Raw genomic sequence first — 5,875 nt, 5'->3', positions numbered from 1 at the left:
CGTTAGCTTTCACGTTAACTAGGTTAACGTGGGAGTTAACGTGGCTTATTGTGACTTGGCCAACGTTAGTGATATTGTTGAATGTCACTAACGTTGGCTTCCCCTTTCCTTCTTAACGTTAGAGGCCACGTTAACTAAGTTAACGTGGCGACTAACGTGGCCACTTATGAGCTTGGTCCAACGTTAGTGATAAGGTTAAGTGTCACTAACGTTGGCTCCATTTCCTTTCTTCAAAGTTAATGCCACTAACTTTTCTCACTAACGTTGGGGCCTTCCTTCCTTCCACGTTAGTGCCCACGTTAGTGTAACTAACGTAGCCACTAACGTGGCTCTTCTCTTCTTCTTTTGGCCTGAAATCAATCAAACAAAGTGCATCAAAGTCTTGCTCTTAATCATGGGATCATGCATCATCCAATTTATCATATAATTCATGCAAAATCCTCATGAAATCATGTAAAGTGCACAATGTATGCTTGAATCAAGATGTAAGTGAATATCTACCCAAAACTAGCTTATTTCCTAAGAAAATGCATGAAACTACCTTAAAAACAGTAAAGAAAAGGTCAGCGAAACTGGCCAAAATGCCCTGGCCTCATAGCTCCTTTAAAAACTTGGCGTAGAGTGGCATTTGCTCTATTGCTTTAGCAAAGGGTATGTTGATTTGTAGTTTCTTGAAGATTTCCAAAAATCTTAAGAACTGGTTGTCATCCCCCTTCTTCTTCAATTGCTGAGGGTATGGGACTCTTGGAACGTCTGGCTTCAGCAATTCCTCCCGTTTTTGCGAACTTGAAGTGGAAACTCGAACTTCATTTTGCTCCTCTTCCTTTTCACTTGAGTCCTCTTCTTGTGGTTTCAGGGAGGCTTCCTTCAGTCTCTTCCCACTCCTGAGGGTGATAGCCTGACACTCCTCCCTTTGGTTTGAGTCAGTATCGCTGAGAAGGTTGTGGCTGGGAATTTCCTTGAATAAGTAGCCAACTTGTGTCTCAAGTTTCTTGATGGTAGCATCTTGATTTTGTATATTGGACCGCACTTCTTCTCGGAACGCTTTACTGTCTTGCATCTCTTTGCATATGCCTTCAAGTAGGTTCTCAATCCTTGAGAGTCTGTCATCAGATGATGGTGGGTTGGGATTGGAGGTGGAAGGATGAGAAGGGTTATTTTAGTTTTGATATGGATGTGGAGAGGTGTTGTTAGGGTGGTGTTGATATGGTCTGTGTGTGGAGTATTGGTGAGCTACATTGTTATTATGGTTGTGACGTCTCTGATCTTGGCCTTGATCTTGTTGATTCCCCACCCAAAGTTTGGGTGATTCCTCCATCCAGGGTTGTAGGTCTTGGAGTATGGATCATGGTTCTGCCTGGGTGAATTTCCAATGTAATTGGCTTGCTCCTGCTCACCCTGTACCTCTGCATTCACTCCCTCTTAGGTTGCTGATGAGGTGGTGATTGCTGCTACTTGGTTCCTCTCCATCTTCTTGGTGAGGTCAGCCAGCTGCTTGGTAATGAGCTTGTTTTGGGCCAGCAGTGCATCCACATTGTTTAGCTCCATCACTCCTCTAGTATTGCCTCTTTCGAAAGCATAGAAATAGTCATTCTCTGCTACAGTCTCAATGACATCTATGGCTTCCTCAATGGTCTTCTTCTTGTTTAGGGATCCCCCGGATGAATGGTCTACTGCCTTCTTTGATTCATAAGAAAGGCCTTCATAGAAAATGTGTAGCTGCACCCATTCATTGAACATATATGGTGGACACCTCCTTGTCAGGTCCTTAAACCTCTCCCACGCTTCATATAGAGTTTCACCATCTTGTTGCCTGAAAGTTTGGACCTCAGCACTCAACCTGTTGATTCTTTGAGGAGGATAGAATCTTGCTAAAAATTTGTTCACCACATCTTCCCAAGTTGTCAAGCTCTCCTTAGGGAAGGATTCCAACCACTTAGATGCTTTGTCCTTGAGTGAGAATGGAAATAAGAGCAGTCTATAGACGTCAGGATGAACACCATTAGACTTCACAGTATCACATATCCTCAGGAAGGTGGTTAGATGTTGGTTGGGGTCTTCTTGGACACCTCCTCTGAACGAACAGTTGTTCTGAACAAGGGTGATGAGCTGTGGCTTTAGTTCAAAATTGTTCGTATGTATGGTTGGCTTTTGGATGCTACTTCCACAGTTTCCTGGGTTTGGATTGATGTAAGAGCCTAAGACTCTTCTCTCCTCCCCAGCATGATTTGCTCGACCTTCTCTGTCATGGTTGTGAGCCTCTTCTTCATGATGGTTCTGCATGTTTTCATCCATGTTTGGTTCAAAGTATTCCTCCTCTTCCTCAGCACCAACTACTCATTTTTCTCTTGCTTCTCTCCTTAATCTAAAGAAGGTCCTCTCAGGTTCGAAATCAAAGGAAGTTGAAGCTCCGCTTCTTCTCCCTGTCATACAACCAACAAGGCACAAGCAAGGAAATAGATGCAGAAAGTATTCTTGTTAGAAATGCTGTTAGTGTGATTGATGCAATATATCAAACAGTTAGTGGGTTAGTGAACTGGATCGTAAATAACTAAGAAAAAGGAGTAGAGGGAAGGGAAGAAAATAACTAAAACTGAAAGTAAATTACTCAAATAGAAATTTAAATCAAACAAAATAAAAATGCTCAATCTAGTTATCCTCCAATTTAATTATTGTTGATACAAAATCAATCCCTGGCAACGGCGCCATAAACTTGATGCACGAAAAACTTATCTCATAACAAATTTCCTTCGGCAAGTATACCGAATTGTCGTCAAGTAAAAACTCACAATAGAGTGAGGTCGAATCCCACAGGGATTGATTGGTCAAGCAACTTTAATTAGAGGAATGTTCAAGTTGAGCTAAGCAGAAATTGGTTTGAGAGTTGCAGAAAATTAAATGGCGGAAAAGTAAATAGCAGAAACGTAAATGATGGAAATAAAGAGCTGAATGTAAATGGCGGAAAGTAAATTGCAGAATCTTAAATGGGACAGGGGAAGATGCTCAAAAAAGTAAATTGCAGAAATTAAAAAGAATGGGTAAGATCAGAAATGGGGATTCATTGGGCTTAGGAGATGTTGCATTCTTCGGATCAAGTTCATTTTCATCTCTTCCTCAATCAATTCATTCATTGATCTCCTTGGCAATCTTAAGTGATCGAATTCCAACTCCTTGGTAATTCAATCTCTCAAATCTTGATCAATAGCTAATTCCTTGGTCAATTGCTCATGAGAAGAGATGAAGTATGGTCACTGATTATACCACATGTATTCCCAAATCAAGTGTTGGTAGGATTATAGTCACCATACCCTTCCAAACCCAATTTGGTCTAACATGAGAAAGCATTTCTAGCATGATCTCTTCATTCCTCTTCCAAGGTTCAGAAGAGATCCAAGTATGAATAGCTTCTTTTCCAAGATAACTACCTAATTAGATGAAGTTCAAAAGCTTTCTAGTAAAATCAAGAGAAAAGAAAGAAGAAAAGTAATGAAAACTAGTATTGATCCATCAAATTACAACAGAGCTCCCTAACCCAATGAAAGGGGTTTAGTTGTTCATAGCTCTGGAAAAGGAAAACAAAGATGGAGAATACATTATGAAAGTAAAACTAGAAGTGCAAAGAAAGTAAAATTATACAGAGAGTAGTTCTCAAAAGTTTCAACCCCTTTTCTAATTCAAAACTACCCCTATATATACTACTCTTCTGATCTTCTAGTTGGCTCTTCAAGTCTTGGGTATGGGGCTTTTGATCTTGAGTTTGAAGCAGTTATCTTCTTAATTGGTCTTAGCTTTTCTTGCAGAGAGAAAGTGTGAAGTAGGCAGGGACTTTAGCTTAGGACGTTAGGGGTGTTAACGTTTAAGTGAAAGTGTGGGTTCGAGAACGTTAGTGACAATCACCTTTTTCACTAACGTTCCTAACCCAAGGATAATCCACGTTAACTTCAACGTTAGTGGCACAAACGTGACCACTAACATTGCCTCTTGGTCCTTCGCACACGTTATTGGGACTTACCTTTTCTAATAACGTTTAGAATCCTCCCATCTCCCTACATTAGAGTCCACGTTAGAATAGCTAACGTGACCTTTAACGTAGGCTTGCCAATCCTTCGAGAATGTTAGTGACACTTACCTTTGTCACTAACGTTCCAAAACGCCCCTACTTCCCACGTTAGAGTCCACGTTAACTAGGTTAACGTGGCTTCTAACGTAGTAATGATAGCCATCTCCAACGTTAGTGACAAAGGTGAGTGTCACTAACTTTGGCTCATCATCCCCTTTATCCACGTTAGCTTCCACGTTAACTAAGTTAACGTGGGAGTTAACGTGGCTCATAGTGCTCATTTTGTCTCATTCCAACATTAGTGACAAAGGTGAGTGTCACTAACGTTGGCGATTCTTGCTCCCTCCACGTTAGCTTCCACGTTAACTAAGTTAACGTGGGAGTTAACGTGGCTCAAAGTTGCTTAGCCCAACGTTAGTGACAAAGGTGAGTGTCACTAACGTTGGCTTCTCTTTTGCTTCCCAACGTTAGAGTCCACGTTAACTATGTTAACGTGGCTCTTAACGTGGCCAATTGTGAGCTTGGTCCAACGTTAGTGACAAAGGTAAGTGTCACTAACGTTGGCTTCATTTTCATCTTCCACGTTAGAGTTCACGTTAACTTAGTTAACGTGACTCTTAACGTGGGCTATGATGGCTTCGAGGACGTTATTGGCAATCACTTTTCTTGTTAACGTTGCAAGTTAGCTCCCATTCCACGTTAGAGGTCACGTTAGTTAGACTAACATGGCTGCTAACGTGGTTCTTCCTTGCTTCCTTTGTCCTGAAATCAAGCAATAGAGTGCATCAAAGTTCTAATCCAAATCATGAAACATGCATCATCCAATTTGTCCTCTAATTCATGCAAAATTCTCATGAAATCATGTAAAGTGCACAATGTATGCTTGAATCAAGGTGTAAGTGAATATCTACCCGAAACTAGCTTATTTCCTAAGAAAATGCATGAAACTACCCTAAAAACAGTAAAGAAAAGGTTAGTGAAACTGGCCAAAATGCCCTGGCATCAATACTGTCAAAGCCATGCAGCATCCAGACACCCCAGAGGAGTGTTTGAGCATTGATATCATCGACTCCCTGGTAGAAGAAGTGAACATGGTTGAGAGGCTCGAAGAAGAGTTGGATGACATCTTTTATGATGCCCAGCTCGAGTTAGAGGTAGCAGATGAAATACAGGAAACTTTGATTGCTTCTAAGGAAGAGGAGAAGCCTCCTAAACTCGAGCTCAAACCATTACCATCATCCCTAAAATATGCATTTTTAGGGAATGAGGACACCTATCCTGTGATTATAAGGTCTACCTTAGAGCCACAAAAAGAAAAAGCACTAATTCAAGTGCTAAAGACACACAAGATAGCTCTTGGGTGGACTATAAGTAACCTTAAAGGCATTAGCCCAAACCGTTGCATGCACAAAATCTTACTGGATGATGACGCCAAACCTGTGGTACAACCACAAAGGCGACTGGTGCATGAATCTCCACGCTTTGTACAGCTGAACCAGCAAGTGCACTGGATCGTCCAAGTATTAATTACCTGAGCGAGTCAGGGTCGATCCCACGAGGATTGTGGTTTGAAGAAAGCTATGGTTATCTTGCAGATCTTAGTCAGGCGAATAGAAGAGTTATTGGTTTGAATTTGGTTAAAAGTATAAAAGGAATGAAAAACGGTAATCAGAACTCAAAAGTTGTGTAAACTATGATAAGAAGGTGGTTAAGGCTTGGAGATGCTTTGTCCTTCTGGATTAACTCTGGTGTTACTGTCTTCTTCAATTGTGAATAATTTCTTCTCTGGCAGGCTGTATGTGATTGACACTGGTT

At 41.1% G+C, this 5,875-nt stretch overlaps 1 non-coding gene across 1 annotated transcript; it reads left to right on the top strand.

Annotated features, from left to right (window-relative positions):
• Positions 1-1,735: 1,735 nt before the first annotated feature.
• LOC112753479 (small nucleolar RNA R71) lies at positions 1,736-1,842 on the top strand. The gene has a single exon (XR_003177864.1). It is a non-coding gene; the product is annotated as a small nucleolar RNA R71 (small nucleolar RNA).
• The last annotated feature ends 4,033 nt before the right edge of the window (positions 1,843-5,875 follow it).

This window comes from Arachis hypogaea, chromosome 15 (genome assembly GCF_003086295.3).
Source record: "Arachis hypogaea cultivar Tifrunner chromosome 15, arahy.Tifrunner.gnm2.J5K5, whole genome shotgun sequence".
Taxonomy (NCBI): Eukaryota; Viridiplantae; Streptophyta; class Magnoliopsida; order Fabales; family Fabaceae; genus Arachis; species Arachis hypogaea.
This window is presented reverse-complemented; position numbering and strand designations above follow the sequence as displayed.